The 20,206-nt window shown below is 34.7% G+C and overlaps 1 protein-coding gene across 2 annotated transcripts in view; it reads right to left on the bottom strand.

Annotated features, from left to right (window-relative positions):
• LOC143246462 (ecdysone receptor-like) overlaps positions 1–8,810 on the bottom strand; it is a 153,909-nt gene extending 145,099 nt beyond the window's left edge. For both annotated transcript variants that reach the window (XR_013025983.1, XM_076493204.1), the window contains exon 1: positions 8,284–8,810. The gene's annotated coding sequence lies outside the window, so the exon portion shown is untranslated. The remainder of the gene's footprint in view (positions 1–8,283) is intronic.
• Between the last annotated feature and the right edge of the window lie 11,396 nt (positions 8,811–20,206).

Here is a 20,206-nt window from a genome sequence, read left to right as displayed (position 1 = left end):
GGATATGCATATCAACAGATCAAGAAACCCCAAATTATGCTTTTCTCGCTGAAAAAACTTGAGCAAAAGATAAGCATTCCAAAATTATCTATATTTCTCTTTCGGATCTTTAAAAAGTATGTTTTGACTAAATTTCATAAAAATTGGTAGATAGAAGGCTAATTAATTGACCAAAATCCCTAAAAATTGTTTTTATGTAACGTTGTGCTCCCTTCCAAAAATGACATAAAATGGGCATATCCCACATTTTTATGCAACCTATGGAACATAAAAAAGCATCTTTGTACTCAATCTTCTCCCAAAAATGGCCTAAATACGATGAAATAGTTGTCAAAAAAACCGCCTAATATTATGGTTTTTGCGACGTCTTGAACACTTTAATTACTAAAAATAGGCAGATCCACCATTTTTGTACAGATCGTGTGGGACCTGTAGATGAGTATTTTTGTACTAATTTCCACGTAAATCGGTCAAATATGGGCGAGTAATTGACTGAAACCCCATAATTGTGTTGTTTTTTTTTTGTTATTGTTTTTATTGTGTGCTCCGCTTCAAAAAGACTCGAAATGGACAAATCCAACGTTTTTATATGTAAATATTTGGGACGCATGAACATTTAAATTTGTGCCAACGTTCATCGTGATTACTGTAAATATGAATGCACAGTTTGTTTTAACATTGACTTCATAAAATTCTTCAAACAGGCCTAAATAATAATAATAATAATAAAAAATAGAAAAAGTGGTCTGGGAGTACTGGAATAAGATATAACCCTATCAGTCTTCAAGTACATGAAGAAATTATGTTTGGAAGACGACGAAAGAAGGAAGAAACAGTTGAAAAACAGCACGTCTCGATGACGTAAAAGTAGAAGCTCCATTCTCGAACTTTCTCTTGGATGCCTCACGAAACTCAGAAGTCCCACTGAGAGGATAGTTCTTAACTGTAAACATAAAAATTCTTTCTTCTAATCTATAACTGTTACCAACAGCCACAAGCTTAACGCCATTAATGACACGTCGCCATGTTATTATACTTTTCTATCTGTACACTAACTTAGCCACATTGAACATATCCTCATTAATTTGTATTGTTTGTTTGTTTTTGAATTTCGAGCAAAGCTACACGAGAACTATCTGTGCTAGCCGTCCCTAATTTAGCATTGTAAGACTAGAGGGCTACTTTTGGGCTACTCTTTTACCATCGAAGTGGGATTAATCGTAACATTATAACGTCCGCACGGCTGAAAGGGCGAGCATGTTTGGTACGACGGGAATTCGAACCCGCGACCCTCAGATTACGAGTCGAACGCCTTAACCCACCTGGCCATGTCGGACCCACTAATTTGTAACAGATCAATGTTGGTAAAGTCACAAATTTAGAACTAGAGATGATACATGGCCATGTTATTATATTTTAGTATCTGTGCACTAATTTGCTACATTAAATGTGTTCTTGTTACAAAGTAACATGAGTAAGGCCACGGATGGATCAGGATTATTTATTTGAAGATGCATTTACATTACATCATTTGTTATCCTTTTTCTTGTGCCACAACTGTTCAGGTAGAGTTTCAAAGAATTTGATGTTTATTTCAATTCATTATACGAAAAAAAATGTATATTTGTATATCTCCTAAAACTACCTTCCGTATTCACAAACTTACATTGCCAATAAAAATAACTTTAGACCTAAATGAATGTTTTACTTGAATTACAGAATTTCATAACATTCATTTATAACAAGTGTGCCTCAACATTGGTTCATTAGATTTACTGCTTGTTGGTCAATAACATAAAACAATAAAAACATAAAACATAATTCTTACCATCATTGTGTGGTTTTTTCCGCATATTTTACACTCCGAATTTCATAACTTTTGTTTGAAAGTAGTTAATATTGGACAGAAATTGTTATTAAGTTGTTACAGTATAAAACAACTTCTATTTGAAATGTGAGTTATTTACACAACAATATATTTGTTAAACCTGAAATAATTTCTTTAAGCCTTTTAGATGTTATTATATAACAATAATACAACAGTTCTAAGAACATTTTTCCACATAACTTGAGTATCTGTGACATCTACATACAAAACGCTCCAAGTATTTCAATCAGCCTGTAAGTATTGTCGGTACACGCACTTACTTTAGTACTGCACACAAAAGCCTGCGTTTAATTTTTTGTTTGTATTGTTGAAATTCGAGCAAAGCTACTCGAAATAACTTTAGATTAAATGGAAAACTACTAGTCAACACAACCCACCGCTAGCTCTTGTGCTACCCTTTATTAACGAACAGTGTGATGAAGCATCACATTATAATGTCCCCAAGGCTTAAAATACTAGCACGTTCGTCTTGTTACGTCCTATTGAAAGAAAATAGGCGAGTTATACAGTACAGTGACACATGAATAATGGTATTTACTCTAGTAGTTGAATATATATACGTGTAATACGGCGGTGAATTTTTTTGAAATTCAGAGTTTTTGCTTCTAGTGAATTACAATTTTAAAAAATGTTTAGTTCAAATAAACAAAACTTTGAATAAAAAAAACTACCAAACATACTTCAGAATATTAGTGGCCACCTATATATTAATATACCAAGAACATAAGTATATATATACACACACAAAGATATTCTTCATTTTAACGGGTTTGTCAGAGTAAGTTTTTCAAGATTACACCAGCCAGGGAACAACTCTTCCTCTGGAATGCAGGTTTGTCCTACTGGCTGACTTGCTTCCTCATGTAAAGTACGTATATACTGATGGGAACACAGATTTATCAGAAGTTTGGTTTAACCTTATTACGTTTACAATGATAAAAACTATTTAAAGTACAACTAATCGTTACATTATTAATGTCAACTGAGCTTAGTTGATTTTAGGTCAGAGCTATTATGACCTTATTTATTAAGGTTGTTTAGATTTACATAAGTGCTTGACCCACGAAATGCTCATATAGTTTACTAAGTCGTAAGCGAACATAGCAACTATACAAGTACTCGAAATTCGTCCATTAAATCAGGTCAATTCACAATCGAGTACCTCGTTGTTTTATGTTTTGTTCTGATAGCCGCCTGGTATGACAAACCAGATCTATCAGCTGCTCGTTTCAAACCACTGAAAACAAATAAAGAAAGAAATCTGGCACCTTCCTTTCAATTACAACAAATAAATGTTATTCCTGTCTGTTTACAGACGATATCCAACAGACGCAAAACTAGGTCATAATTAACCTGCGTTCTAGCTAGCCAGCCACTGGAAACATAAACCCTTCAGCCAGATAACGGATTGATATGTGCATTTCGAGGACGTTTACGCACAAGGTCACCAAACAGCGGTCATGACTGATTAGATCGGCTGAGAAGGAAGCTAAAGGAAGACAGTCATCATATCAACAGTAAAATACTGCAGAATGTCTTCCCATCTCCTCTTATATACGCGTTTTTAGTGTACGCTTTATGGAGTAGTTTACGTTTGCTATTAAAAGTTATACATCGTCGTCGATTCTAATACAGGAATGGTTTTTATGGTCTATAAATCATTAATGGGTGAAAACAAACTGACCTTTCAAATACACACTGTTACGTAAGTTACATCCAGGAGTTTAGTTCTTTAAACGGCTACGAGTCCAGTAAATTCATCACATCTTTAACGACGGATTGCATTACATATTATTCTCCACTATCAAAAAAATAAAAGTTTCTACAGATTTCTGATCGTAGCTCAACATGTACAAAATCAGTTTTTTTTGTTTGTCTCTACAACTAAATAAATTATATCAATTTTGTTTTTCTTACGTACGTAATATAAAACCGATCTTTGATGTAGACACTGAGAAAATGTGCAACAAGTGAGCTCACCGTCTGACGATTTTAAAACAACTTTTTACTTGAACTGATTTCCTAGAATTTGCACATCATCATCACAACAATCCAAGATGCTTTATTTGCACATCATCAGCACAATAATCCAAGGTGCTTTATTTTATTTTTCCTAACAATTACAACATTGTACAGTTTTAGGTTGTATCCTATGTTGTGTTAATTAATGACGTAATTTAGTTGGGTTAAAAAATTGGGAGGGGCTCTCTGCCTTTTGTTTCACAACACAGTGTTAATAGAATGTGTAGATTTGTCAAATGTTTTGTGTTTATAGCCAGAAAATACGAGCTCATTTTGTCGTATACGTTCCAATGAAAGACACACGAGTTGATTTTCTAATGTACACGTAATTGTGTTTTATTTAAATCTAAATTAGACTTGAGTTTGAAAATTTATTTTTATTTTACATTTTAGCGTTAATTTCAACGCACATTAAAGTACAAAAAAATTATCAGTTACATTACACGTAAAACTATGTACTAAAATATTAGATTCTTTATCGACTCCAGGAAAGGCGGTACGCTTCCTCGGACGCCATTTTGATTCCAGTAAGAGCGTTTAGCTCTCTCGGATTCCTCTTGTACTCCACCAGGAGGAAAAAGCTTCTGCCAGGTTCCATTTTAGCTGTACATTTTATGGAAACTTTCATTCGATAAACTACATACGTACAATGTATTAAACTACAGTCTTCCTAGTTTCACAAACAGTGACACAACATTAAGTCTGTAAACTTACAACGCTGGAAACCGGTTTTCGATACTTGTAGTGGGCAGAGCGCAGATAGCCCATTGTGTAGCTTAACTACAAACAATAACCCAGTTTCACAGTTGTTATTTAGTATTTCTGACAAGAGGTATTTGATGTGGGTGCTGTGCGAGATATTTAACAATTCAATATTCATTCACACACATAACAAAAATAAAATCTAGCAGCCCAAATAACGTTATTTGTTTTCAGATTTTATATTAGAAATGCTTTGAATTCCTTGATTGCCGGGAGTTGTTAGAATCTCTAGTAGATGGCGCTGTCACGTGCATTCATTGGGCTTATCTCACCATGACCATACCTCTTTATTATCCACGCGTTTTGTTTTCCTTTTGTTGCATCATTAACCACACACATTTTGGTCCTAGTTTCTGAAACAAAACGAAATATTTATGTCACTTGAAACACCGACAGAAGAAAGACATGGTACATATTCGTTGACTGACTTGTCACGAAGCAACGACTTCAGAATAAGGTTACCGGGCTTCAGGGCCACTAATGGTAAAGAACCGTACATTCTTCAAGGTAAATCTAGGTCACCTATATTACTGAGAACTGGGCACTTTACATGCTCGTACAGTAAACACGCAAAAAATGAACTTCAGCAATTACGGGAACAAAGTGAAAGCAGTAAATTCAAGGCCTAATTGAATTAGCTACAATAAGTGACACCATTCACACCACATTGTTTGAAAAATTAAAAAAAAACACTTCATAATTGAATAAGTTATTTATATCTAAACATAGAGCTATTTGAGAATTGAGAAATACCGTACTTAAACAACAAGCTAAAAGCACGCACTTGCTGAGTACAGGACAATGAACCATACAATGATCCAAGAACGAACAGGGGAAATCTAGATATTCTGTAGGCCGTATAATACCTATGGACACATCTTTTAAAATCGAATACTTAATTACAAGAATGTTTTTTTTTAAGTTAATTAATATTTTGTTCGAGAAAACAGGAACATTATTCAGTATACTGGTTATTTTATTTGAGATAAGCTATAAGTTATACGAAGATTTAAAACAACTGTGAATATACATATTAAAGGGATTGGAGTCCTATAAAGGCGTTTCCGACAAGCTAAAATTTGTCAACTAAATAAAAGCTGATTTTACTTTCAGCGCAAATCCGTTCCTTGGTGGCTCAGCTGTAAACTCTAGGGCTTATAAGGCTGAAATTCGGGGTTAGATTTCTGCGATGGGCGTAGGGCAAACATCTCTGTGTACCTTAAGAGCGAACCAAGTAATTCAACAAAAATCCAACATGTTTTAGATTATTAAATTGCTGTCTGTCATTAGTTTCACAGACTACTGTCCGAATAAGCAAGGTAATTACTGCACAACTAATGTTCTTTTCTTTCACCTAGATGAGTTTCTGAAATTCGGTCGAGGTCGTAACTTATTTTTTTTAAGGTTAACGCAAAACGTTTCGAAACTGTTTCTGAAAAAGTGGAAAAACAGTATCTTCTTGTTACAGGTTGTTTTTTAAATTTAGCATCATGCTGGCAATGATTATGGTTAACTGTTGTTACAGGGTTCTTTTAAATGTAGCATCACGCTGACTGTGATCATGGTAAACTGTTGTTACAGGGTGTCTTTTAAATGTAGCATCATGCTAGCAATGATTATGGTTAACTGTTGTTACAGGGTGTTTTTTTAAATGTAGCATCAAGCCGGTTATGAGTATGGTAAACTGTCCATGAAACATTGACGAATAAAAAATACACTGTGGTAAACAGGAATGATAATTTGTCATGTTTGTTTCCAGTTACACATAAATAACCTTTTGAATGAAGTTTAATATAAGTAGTAAAATAATCAGAAACGATTAAAAGTTTCCTAAAAAGACATTCAAAACTGTTGAATCTTAACACGACAATCGAATTACCCGATTGAGAACCTGACGACGACCGAAGAAGGTCAAAACATTGTTCGCTCCTCTATTAGTGCCTTCTCTACCCATACCAGCCGTTTTTAAACATATAATTTTCTCTACAAGTGGGTTTTCTCTTCATCCCACAATACACACTTGAAATTTCCACCAAACAAATGAATAATCTTGATGACTTATTTAATAAACCAATAATTATACTTTTATCGTAATACTCGCGTATTGTAGCCGATTGTGTGTGTCTTATAATGAATAAGTCCTAACTATTCAAGGATATGATGTATAGTGTCTAGGCTGAAGAAACGTGACCTGTTGACATCATGACACCTATCTAGGTCACTTTCTTTTCTTACTGGCTCTTAGGGATTTGGAGCTAGGAGAACGTTACTACCGAAACACCTTGTATGACATCACTCCGACGGAGCATGTCAAGCATTTCAGCTAAGGCTTGTGTTGTTGTAAATCCGGCAATCCTGAAGAGTTTTGATATCATGCGAAAACTCTCATCAGCAACGGAATGCAACACGTAAGAAACGCAGTTGAAATGCTATTACAAATCTACAATATTCTTACTGGAAACTCGTACAGGGCCAGTAATTAAAGATGGATAAAATTATCTACAGTTGTTGTACGATGCATTATGGGATATGGTGGTTTCGTAAATGAATGTGTATCGTTATCGTTAACTCAGCTAACAGGGTATTAAGCGATAGGCCTCGTCGGTGACGACGTACAGCACATAAAGTATATGGTTGAAATATCTTAGCCCTTACGTTATTCTCACCGAAAGCGCCTATAGGGTCAGTAAAATAGACGTGAGTAAAATTAAGGTGTTATTTTTTATTGTGGAACATTATCGCGCCAATGAATGAATAACTGTATTATTATCCTTATTATTATCCACGCTTACCTGTCACTAACATACAACCTAAAAATTCTACTATACCGAAGTCCACAACGGCACAACAAATTTTAACTAGCGTTGCATATGTAACCAAGTTTTATCCTATTCATTAATAACCACATTATCCAGTTGTTTAGTGATGAATCTACTGAACTGAATGATAAATCCAAAAATACAATAACTTTGAATGAAGGTTAAGTTCTCGTTTTTGAGTGTAACTCTCATCTGATGACGATCCGATACTCTGAGTCAAAACGTTGAAACTTTCTATTAGAATTAAATTTATCTACTGTAAAATTATAATGATTAACTGCGCAAGTTAAAGATTGTGTGTTCACTTAGCTAGCAACCATATCAAGAATATGCGTTGTTTTCAAACTAAGTTGATAACCAATCCACAGTCAACAGTAACAGTCCTGATCATAAGCTAACTCCATGTAAAAATGTCTCGGTGATATTTTTCATAATGACGCTTAATCGTGTCATTGCGACTTCAAACACTGCTTACAAGGTTCCGTAAACATCTCTATCCATATAGACAATTAGACCACAAAACACAAAAATCGGTATAAGTGCCACTTACGGTATGTTTTATGCTGGATCTAAGGTAGGTATTGTTAATATGTATTTTAAAAAAAACATGATTTTTATTTTGGGAGGTTAAGAAAACATTTCACTTTTTTAAAGGATACTAAATATTTCACCAGCACATAGAATTTTTGAACTCTGCCTATGATAAAGCGATTAAATGTCTAATAATTTTTGATACACAATGAAACTAACGATCACATAAAACATTAAATAATTAGAAGAAAAGTAACTTACCACAAAACACGTTTATCTTCAGTCTCACTAAAGATGCAAACAATTATTGGCGAACTTAGGTTGGCTCAGTGTTTATTACACGTCACCCTGCTGCGATCGTGTCCTGTGTGTTAATAAGGTTAACCGACGTCATCTAAAAACATTTTCAATGTCAAACTGTCGTAATGTTTTGATTACTGCCGACACTAAGAGCTAAATCAGGAGCTCCCTGACATTGACATTAGTCCCTGTTCTAGGGCACGCGGTCGACGGGAAAAGTCTCTGGAGCAAGCCAACTGCGCGAGGCAGTTTTACGCTGGTAATCAGTCCCGTTTTAATATCTGGGTTCTTTGTGAGACTATAGCACCCACTGAAGGTTTTCGTTGCGACTGTAGCACACTCAACCTCAGAGAGACATTTACAATAGATGGTTAGGGCTGTCTCACTTCTAGATGTCAAGAACGAAGAACGAACAGTATACAAATATTCTCACGTGCAACTCAAAATGCGCATGCGGTTGTTAGTGTCTTTCGCGAGCTGAACGAATAACTACCACCACAACCCGTGGGGCAGCTAAACATTAAACTTCTTGGTAGGAATAAGTGCTGTCACCTGGTGAACATTGATAGCCACAACAGCCTTTTCGTTGTGCTCGTGGATAATGGACGTTATCCACAAAATAAATCGATAGATTTGTTTGGCAATTCAGGGAATAAAAGCTTTCAAAGAAGGCAATTTTTTTAGTGTGTTGCTACGGAAACAAGTAGTATTATATAAATTTTAACAACTGTCGTAACGTCCAAGGAACTTACCTGTCTTGATACTAGAACACGTCATGCTTCGTGTCAGTTAGTGAGATTACCAAGCGATGGCAGTGAAGAACTTCCCTTAAAATATAAGTTTGTTTGCTCATTGCTAAGCCCAAAACTACAAAATGAGCTGTTTGTCCTCTATTCGCTACTTGTATCGAAACCCGATTTTTAGAGTTATAAGTTCACAAACGTGTTTGTTGCTGAACCACATGGGAGTAGAACAATATGATAGAAATGTTAAAATATCTTCTATAAAGCTGGTTAATAGATACAAAATATCATTTGTTTAAGTAATAAATAATATCACCTTAAGTCTGCGGGTTTACAACGCTATAATCAGGGGTTCATTCCATCTCGGTGGGCACAGCAGATAGCCCGGTAGTGCTATGAAAAACAAATACATGTGTGAAGCATCAAAAGAATATTCATTGAACTCATCAACCGAGAAAATTAAGACGTTGTCTTGAATTTCTTCGTGTTTTGGGAACACTTAAAATTAATTCAATAATTTTCCAATAATCGTGTAAATATAAAAAAATCTGTGAAGATAAATTTCCATTAAATTGTTGATTTTTTAGATATTTGAAGAGAGCTTGTAGTACCACCAGATGGCGCACTGACACTTGACCAAGTTAACTTCTGTAAATTATCTAGAAAAAAAAAATGTTATCCAATCGCTATGGTTTAACATAAGCTGAAGAAGAAATTATTTTATAAGTAAGCCTAAAATACCGGGAAGTGTATGGTTAAAGAAAGAGGTGCTTATGTGTACTAAAACTATTGATTTCACAAAAGAATTGCTCTCGTAGATATTTAGCGAAACAGGTAATGCTTTCCCCAAATATAACTAACTGGTGTAATTTTATTCATGAAGTGCTTTGTAAACAATGAATATAAGGGCTCAGCATGGCCAGGTGGCTAAGGCACTCGACTTGTAATCCGAGTTCGAATCCCAGTAACACCAAACATGCTCGCCCTTTCAGCCGTGGGGGTGTTATAATGGTACGGTCAATCCCATTATTCTTTGGTAAAAGAGTAGCTCAAGAGTTGGCGGTTGGTGGTGATGACTAGCTGCCTTCTCTCTAGTCTTACACTGCTAAATTAAAGACGGCTAGCGCAGATTGCCCTAATGCAGCTTTGCGCTAAAATCAAAAGAAACCAAAGAAAGAATATACGAAAACAAAATTTTTTTTTCCTGAAAATTTAGGAAACTTGCAGTTTGATGACGATATTTACTGTACAACTTTTTTATGCTGAGTTTTCTTATATGTTACGAATTATGGTGTCTGTCTCAGACTTCGTCTGTCTCTTGGTTGAAAAGCTGTGCACGCGAACTAAGCTCAACATTCACTTTTAAATTGACAGACATGAATAATATTGATGCAAAATTTTATTTCGTAAGCAGAATATTCTGGACTAAACTATTGTCAACTAAGCACACTCTCATTCACATTTCAAAATATGCTTAAACTTAAAGAATAAAAATGTAGATTTATCATATGTTATGGTTGAGTGGCTGTTAACATGACGGAAATGTTTAACAATTTCTTTCTGCAGTGGTCGGTATAAGTAGCCCATAGTGAAACAAAGATAGCAACTTGATCTTTTCTGAAAGTTCATAAAATAATTTAAATTGATAGATTAACTTAAACACTTCCCGTCCATGGGGTCGTTACTTTTGCTTATGTACAAATATTCCTTTGCAGAAGGTGGTCAAACTGACGCAGATTTAGTGTGCCAAATAAATAGTCGTTCAAGAACTAACAAAACTATTCTTCATTCAATTTGTTTTTAAGCACAAAGTGACGCAACGGGTTATTTGTACTGTACCCACCACGATTATCGAAATCCGGCTTTTTCGCGTTTTAAGCTTTCAGACTTTATGCTTAACCACTGTGGGTGTTTTCAACGGTCTGTTGTAATTTGTGTTAAAGAAATCTTATTTTAGTATTCAAATTTATAACCGTGTAGATGGATTTAAAAGTTGCATGTAACTTAACAATTTTTTTTATTTTGTTATTGTGAAAAGTAATAACTGAACAATTGTCCTGAGATCTTTAATCCTGCAAAATAACAAGACTTGTTTATGATTTTTAGAAGAAAAAATTACTCAATATTTAAAAAAACTGAATGGCTAATATCCCTGCATTACATTTACACTAGAGTAGCAAAAGGGAAACGAAAATAATTACCGCTTTTAGATCTTGAAATCAACATTTTATATAATAAATTTAAAATAAGTACTTATCATAAAGAAACTTTGACAAGGTTGTTTACTCAGAGTGACAGATTTTACTTCTAAGATATAAAAACATTTTTCAAAGTACAAAGTTCACCATATTACCAACGATTAGTAATTGGGGGAAGACTTAAAATGTTCTTGTTCTCTTAACAAGGCTCAGCAGTATGTCTGTGGATTTCCAACCCTATAATCCGGGTTTCGATACCCGTGGTGAGGAGAGCACAAATAGCCCATTGTGTAGCTTTGTGCTTAATTCAAAACAACAAAAACAACCCTTAACAAGTATATGAACTATGAATTCTTGGCTTTTCATTTTCATACGATAGGCGGCTTCTTAACTGGTGTACTAAGCATGTCACACTTTTAAAGCATGTTTTAATTCATAACGATAAGTAGGAAAACGTACAGAATAAGTTTCAAGAGAGTAAAGCTACGTATGGAGATCGCGTTTAACTATCTATATAAGTATTCTGATTTAAAGGTCTATTTTGAAACAAGTTATATTCATTTAATTTGGAATTTACATGTAACCTTTTTATGCATGTCTTTATATGAACTGATTTTTTCATTTCAAGTCAACATGTGATTGACGAGCACTTAAATTTATAGTCATGTTAGAGTAGAAGGAACTTTCAAATACCAACTGAGTATATTATATTCTATATCATAAACCACTGTAGATGGCGTGTAGTGGCATTTTTATTGATGACAACAAAATTGATTTAAAATACAGATAGTCAATGCTGGGAATAGAGTAATTCATAGAGACAGATAACATGCAATAGTTTCTTAAGGCTTTATTTTCATTTTGATTTTAGATTTCGCTGTTTTTAATGCAAATAAAACTGTAATAATTCTGTATTTCAAGACACTTCGTATTGTTATTAACACTTTTACTAATAAAGAATCCTCGGATGGTAGAACGGTAAGTCTACGGATTTACAACGCGAAAATCAGCAGTTCGATAGTCCAGTGTGGCTTTGCTAAACGAAAACACAAACTAATAAACATACTAATAAAGTAATTACCAGTAAAAGTGTTAAAACCTATACCAGCCTTCTTGAGACACATTTTTACTTGAAGTGGGTTTCTCGTCATCACGAATACAATGATTCTTCTTCGACAAATGAAACAAAAGTCTAAATGAAAATGTAGATCAAAGGGTACTTTATCTTATACAGTTGAATTGACTAGTCTTATAAAAATGGGATAGAAATGTACATGTTTTGTAACTCTAAGCCTACTTGCTTATGGTAGCAATATTTCAATTGTTCTACAGTTGAAATAAAATAAAAACTTACATTTTGATGGAATAAATACTAGAAATAGTCATATTTCAGCACGGTAGGTTTATAACAAGTTTGATTTACTGGAGTTTGTCATCAGTAAGTGAATGATATACGAATACTTTGAACGGAAAGTTAAAATATTTCAACAAACTTACTTTTTAGAATGAAAGACGAAAAAGAACTGTACATATGTTTGTTTCTTTGTAAGGATTTTGCCAATATCTTATTATTACCATGTATGACAGGAAACTGTTCTCAAGACAGCAGTTTCGGAGGAAAACAATTTTACCCATAATTCCTAACTATATATCTGTCAAAAGAATATTTTCTCATTCGGAATCTCTCAATTAATCCATAGACTTTGCCAATTCGAAATAAGTTACAAGTGTTGAAAAATAAACTTCTGATGTTTCATGTCAAAGTATGACAGCTTTGTAAATTGTTGTAAAGAACCAATATAAGTACACTAGACTACAATCAATAATAACGCCTACAGGAAAACAAAATAAGTTAAATATTGTCTTCTTCGAACTGGTATCACTTTTTATTACCATTCTACAATTCTCTATATATTTGCTATACTATAATATTTGTCTGGTAGACATGTAATGTGAATTATCTGAATTGGGTTTACACTGTGGAATTCGACAGCAAAGGTTATATTCAGATTATTGACTGAGCTGAAGGTTGGAGAAATTAATCGGAGCTCTAAGTGCTGTCTGTTGTTGTTGTTTTGAATTAAACACTAAGCTACACAATGGGCTATCTGTGCTCTGCCCACCACGGGTATCGAAACCCGATTTTTAGCGTTGTAAGTCCGCAGATATGCCGCTGAGCCACTGGGGGGCCGATCTGAGTGCTCTTTGAGTATAAAAGCGTTTTTAGGTGTCTGTATATAACTTCTAAACCGGAAGTAGTGTTTTCTTCACCACTTGACACATTCAAATTTATAATGACTTTCCCTATTGTTACTTAACACATTATTAGCGACTACACAGGCTCTCAGTTGAGGAAATATCTCCACTACGCTGCGTTGACTGTATTCGGCTCTAACAAAATACGAAAATGTGTCCGTATGTCCGCCGTTATTAATGGATACGCACCATTTTTGGCAATACAAATTAATAATATTCTACATATGCCTGCCAAGTTTCACTAAATCCAATCATTTTTTTTCACTGACTTGTAGAACAAAAATACAGCGTGAAAAATCTGTCCCCACTTCAACCAACAGGTGGGGAATTTTTGGATTTTCGTGAACATGCTGTGGCCTTGACCTTCCAAAAACTAATCTCTTCTAAGCTGGAGCATAATCCAAATGTATATTATCTTTCGTCTAAATCTATTCAGTTGTTTTTTCGGAAACCTTGCTAACACATACACGCTCTCAAAGATAAAAGCATAACCTTTGTTCCTCTTCGACGGCGAATGTAACAAAACTGAAAAAAAAAAACTTCACGGTCAGTTATAATTATTGGAGTTGATTGTGTCTTTTTTACATAAAAGTGTTAACCTCTATCTGATGAAATTTGGTGTGAAAATAAAAGTTTTCTCAGAAACACGAGACGTTACGTCATGTCCTTCAGTTACGCACTCTGACGAATGTGTGGCAAAACAAAGCACAGTTCTTGAGAGTGAAGATAGGATTTGGTGATTTGTCTTATTCGCTTAAATATCCTCCATTGCAAGGGTCTCATTATTTTTAAGAAACTTTAAAATTCTAAAGAGTATTAAGTTGAAATTAATTATGTTTGCGCTTGTACATAATCTGGAATATTTGTTTCGTGAAAGATTTAATCACATATTAAGCTTTCTGAACTATTTTAGAACGTAATTACTCTTGCATTCCACATCCTTCTTGTTCGTGTTCGCTACAACAAACAAGGGTTAAAGGTAGTATCGTCAACCAACGACAAAATTTTAGTTTATGTATTTCATTAATTGTAATACTGTTTTCGATCGTGATCTATTGAGGACTAATCTAGCTTATATTTTTTTTTTGTGCAAATTCCAAATTATTTCGAAAATAAAACATCAGAAAGAAGCACTTGCATGAAATAAAAACAGCCGAAATACGTTTATACAACTAGTTTGTTTTGAAATTTCGCACAAAGCTACTCGAGGGCTGTCTGCACTAGCCGTCCCTAATTTAGCAGTGTAAGACTAGAGGGAAGGCAGCTAGTCATCACCACCCACCGCCAAATCTTGGGCTACTCTTTTACCAACGAATAGTGGGACTGACCGTCACATTATAACTCCCCACGGCTGAAAGGACGAGCATGTTTGGCGCGACCGGGATGCGAACCCGCGACCCTCAGGTTACGAGTCGCACGCCTTAATACGCTTGGCCGTTCCGGACCATATTTATACAACTAAAGAATCAGGTCCGTGAAATACGATTCTTCTACCTGTATACAATTCTCAAATATGAAATATTTTCATGTTTTTTTTGTTGTTAAACACAAAACTACACAACAAACTATCTGTTCTATGCCCACCACGACTATCGAAATACGTTTTTTGTTTTGTTTTGTTTGTTGTTGTTTTTTAGCGTTATAAGCCATCAGATTTTCCGCTGCATTATAGAAGGATCTTTTTATGTAAGGTTTTGTTTTAGAAATTCGCGCAAAGCCTGTTTTTTGTTGTTTTTTGAATTCCGCGTAAAGCCACACGAGGACTATATGCGCTAGTCGTCCCTAATTTGGCAGTGTAAGACTAGAGGGAAGGCAGCTAGTCATCATCACCCACCGCCAACTCTTGAGCTACTTATGAAAGGGTCAATGTTCACGTTTGATCAAACATTATTCTTATTACACGTTAAGGTAAAGTGACATGTTGTCATCAATTTTTATTTCTATAGTTCTGGTTCACACATTATAACTTTATAATCGCGATTGAGTTTTTTCTTCCTCCTCTCTTGAAATGTCTTTTTGTTTTTAAAGGTGTCTGTTTTGTATTCAGAGAGCTACCTGTAAGTTCTTCAAAGAATAGGTTTATTAACTGTGGATTTCTTTCCTAAACCTACAAAATAAAAACAACCTCTGAGAAAAGAAAATATACGTCCACTGAAAATCTTTGTTTTTCTCATTATGTTCCTTAGTTTTAGGTCCGGCATGGCCAGGTGAGATAAGGCGTTCGACTCGTAATCTGAGGGGTCGCGGGTTCTAATTCCTGTCGCACCAAACATTCTCACCCTTTCAGCCGTGGAGGCATTATATGTGGCGGTCAATCCCACTATTCTTTGATAAAAAAGTAGTCCAAGAGTTGGCGGTGGGTGGTGATGACTAGATGCCTTCCCTCTAGTCTTACACTGCTAAATTAGGGACGGCTAGCGCAGATGGCCCTCATGTAGCTTTGCGCGAAATACCAAAACAAACCAAACCTCATTTCTAAGCGATATTTTGAAACATTTGTGAGCTTTCGTACTATCCCTGTATTTATACAGCATTGGAAAACATAAGATATGTTATTATTAAGCAAAAAACATCACAAAGGTTTATTTGTGATATGCCCACCAAGGGTATCGAAATCCGGTTTCTAACAATGTAGGTTCGCAGTCATACCGCTATGCTTCTAGAGGGCATTATAACAAAATCACTTAATTAAATGATTATAAAATGCAAATATAAAAGGACTGCTTCGGTCTCTATTGTACAAAAAATAATTTGCACCGAAGTTCGGTGCTTGCTGATTGTTTGCGATGTAATTGGCTATCATTCAGTCAAGTAATGTCATCCTAGTATAAAACCTATAAAAGTACAGACCTTCAAACTATTACCAGTAGTGGTGTGGTGATTGCGTCCATGGTTCCCAGGAGAGAAATACCTTGATCAAAGTTTTGGTTATTGAAGTTTACTTTGTACTACAGACTGAAAATGGAAACTAGAGACGATTCACGAAAATAGTACCCTTGTTAATAGTAGAAATTCAGTGAACACTAACAAACACAGCTTGACCTGTACACACGACGTATTGCTCTAATGATAAGCAGACTAATTAATTGCAATTACGGGAACATAAAAGGTCAAAGAGCAATGAAACAACTTCGCAGAATGTTTATTACAGAACTCTTGGACAATGAACATCTCTTTCGGCTGTATCTTGTGTTTTGCGGTAACAACCTATGACCACTTAATTAAAATTGGTCATTATTTATAACTCCTGCACATGAATTATTCGTAAGTTTCCAGTTATTTTTATTGTTATGTTTTTCTTAAAAATGACACATTTTTTGTTTAACTTAAGAGGGTGTACTATGATTTTAATGTGTAGTTGTATATTTTTTGTTTAACTTAAAATGTACTATGATTTTAATGTGTAGTTGTATATTTTTTGTTTAACTTAAGAGGGTGTACTATGATTTTAATGTGTAGTTGTATATTTTTTTAACTTAAGATGGTGTACTATGATTTTAATGTGTAGTTGTATATTTGTTGTTTAACTTAAGAGGGTATACTATGATTTTAATGTGTAGTTGTATATTTTTTGTTTAACTTAAGAGGGTGTACTATGATTTTAATGTGTAGTTGTATATTTTTTGTTTAACTTAAGAGGGTGTACTATGATTTTAATGTGTAGTTGTATATTTTTTGTTTAACTTAAGAGGATGTACTATGATTTTAATGTGTAGTTGTATATTTTTTGTTTAACTTAAGAGGGTGTACTATGATTTTAATGTGTAGCTGTTTAGCTAAATTTAGTTCCAATTTTGATGAAATTCTCCATATACAAATTTACTAAAATTCCGTTTCTTTTTTTTGTTCTAGATTTGAAATCAGAACTTATAAGTAAGTGAGAACTAAAAATTAGTGCGATCATGTACCGTTACTCTTATGACATCATTCTGTAAAATGATATATACACACACGTGTTTGTGTATTGTAATGGATTTTGTTTTGTTTTGTTTGTTTTTTGAATTTCGCACAAGTTTGTTTTATTTGTTTGTTTTGGAATTTCACACAAAGCTACTCGAGGGCTATCTGTGCTAGCCGTCCCTAATTTAGCAGTGTAAGACTAGAGGGAAGGCAGCTAGTCATCACCACCCACCGCCAAATCTTGGGCTACTCTTTTACCAACGAATAGTGGAATTGACCCTAACATTATAACGCCCCCACGGCTGAAAGGGCGAGCAGGTTTGGCGCGATGGGGATGCGAACCCGCGACTATCAGATTAGGAATCGCACGCATTTAACACGCTTGGCCATGCCGGGCCTAGGTTTATTTTAAATTTCGTGCAAAGCTACACAAGTGCTATCTGAGCAAGCCGTCCCTAATTTAATAGTTTAAATCTAGAGGTAAGGTAGCTAGTCTTCACCAACCCCCTCCAACTCTTGGTCTACTCTTTTGCCAACGAATGGTAGATTGACCGTCACATTATAACGCCCCTATGGCTGAAAGGACGAGCATGTTTGGTGCGACGGGGATTCAAACCCGCGACCCTCAGATTACGAGTCGAACGTCTTAACCCATCAGGCTTTGCCGTACCGGTGTAACGGATTTATCTTTATAAGTTTATTTTAGTGCCTACGTTTGTTTTAGTTTGATGCATGTGACGTATATTGTTATTATTTATTATTTTATTTTTAAAAAAATATATTATTGTCAGTTGCAACAAGATTTGATCATGTCTGATCATCAAAGTTTTCTTGAATCACCCTCCCATTGAACAACTAGAAATAACACAAAAGTAAATTGCTGAAAATTCTCAAATCTTAGAATTAGAGGTTAAAAATCAACGTGATAAAATGAACTAAAAAGGCGTATTATTGAAATATTAGTCCAGGATAGTTTGTTGTCTGAGGAAGCATTAAGGAAGTGCTCTAGTGTTTTCACAAGGTAAACAAAGTTGAGTGATCAAGATAAGTTAGAATTCCACTTGAAACTCAAACAAATCGAGTTTAAACAAATCTGCATCGAAGTCCAGAAAGAGAAAGTAAACGTCTCGAGGACAAACAAGTTCGTATCGAAACCGTGAAAGAAATTGAAATTAAACCCAACTCCAATCAATCTAGGCAAACTGAAAATTTTTAACTCAGTATATTAAGGTACCACTATTTAATGAAGTTGATAAACATTTCCAACATGTTGATAAAGTTGCCCAAACCATGGAATAGCCCACTAAAAAAAAAAGTTGAAACACTACAGGAATCTGTTGCCCTTTCCAATGATTACACTTTAGCACATAAAACCACTTTTCATACAAAATATTCTTATAATTTCGATAAAAACATGTATCTGTTCAATCCAATAACGTTCAGGATTGTTCTAAAAATTCTAGTTTCTCTTGGTCGAAATCTTGTTACAGACGGGATAAAACGTCGTCAAGACCTCCAAGGCCTATCTGCCATTTCTGTAAACTTCGTGATATTGTTATATCTAATTGTTGGAGTTTGACAAAGAAAAGAATGCAACACCCACTGCGTTTGTTTCCACAAATGGGCGTAGTTTCACCAGATCACCTGATGTTGTTGGCCACTTATATAAAGGTTGATGTGGTTAGGGAAGAATTTAAACCTTTTGTGTCTATTGGTTCTGTGTCTTTGACAATTGATATTGCTAATCCCATGCCCATATGTATTTTATGTGATGCTGAGGCGACTCCATCATGGTTATTAGAAGATATATTGCCTTTAGATTCCAGTTCTGCCATGGGTAAGTCTGTTATTATTCAGGGTATTAAGTGTGACTTTGCTATTTTTTCTCTTCATAACATTTATTTGGCTTCAACCTTACTTTCGAGATCAGTTGTGGTTGGAGTAAGACCTACTATGCCAATTAAGGGTGTTTCATTATTGTTGGGAAATTTTTGATGGGGGAAAAGTTGTTGTCGAACCCAAAATGAAGTGTGAACCAATCACTGTTTTATTCAAGGATAATGTTGTTGTTGAGGAGAATCCAGAAGTGTCTCCCTCGTGTGCTGTGACTCAAGCTTAGACGAAGGAATTAAGCCAAAAAGAGGTGATAGACATGTGTTCAGAGGACAGTATTATAGATTTGACTCACACGTTTTTTGGATCCGGTGGGAATCTTATGAATAATTATATCTTACTGACAATTCTTCGGTGAGTGATGAGTGACAATGAGAAAGCTAATTCAACTGGTGAAGTTTTGTTTCTGAGAAGTAAACTGTTCACTGAACAAGAAAATCCGATCACTATTTAAATTTGAATTTTCAAAGAATGAACAGAAGAAAGATCCAAATTGTTACTTTATCAAAAATGATGTGTTCATAAGAATATGAAAATCATAAAATGTGCCAGCTTCAGAGGACTGGGCTGCAGTTTATAAAATTGTTGTTCCAAAAACATATCGCTTTGAAATATTGAAAGTTGACTATGGGAGGTCATTTATGAGTCAACAATATGTGTGACAAAATCGAGAACTTACTTTTAGTCAAATATTAAGCAAGATGTTTCGCAATTTTGTAAAACTTGTAATGGTCAATTGGTCAGTAAACCTGAACAGAAAATTCCCATCATTCCTTTGAAACCTATCCCAGCTTTCGAAGAACACTTAAGTCGTATGATTATTGACTGTGTTAAGCTAAAAAGATAACATTTGTGCTCACGCACTTTCTCGTGTTGTGTATTTTTATTATCATA

This window comes from Tachypleus tridentatus, chromosome 3, assembly GCF_004210375.1.
Source record: "Tachypleus tridentatus isolate NWPU-2018 chromosome 3, ASM421037v1, whole genome shotgun sequence".
Lineage (NCBI taxonomy): Eukaryota > Metazoa > Arthropoda > Merostomata > Xiphosura > Limulidae > Tachypleus > Tachypleus tridentatus.
This window is presented reverse-complemented; position numbering and strand designations above follow the sequence as displayed.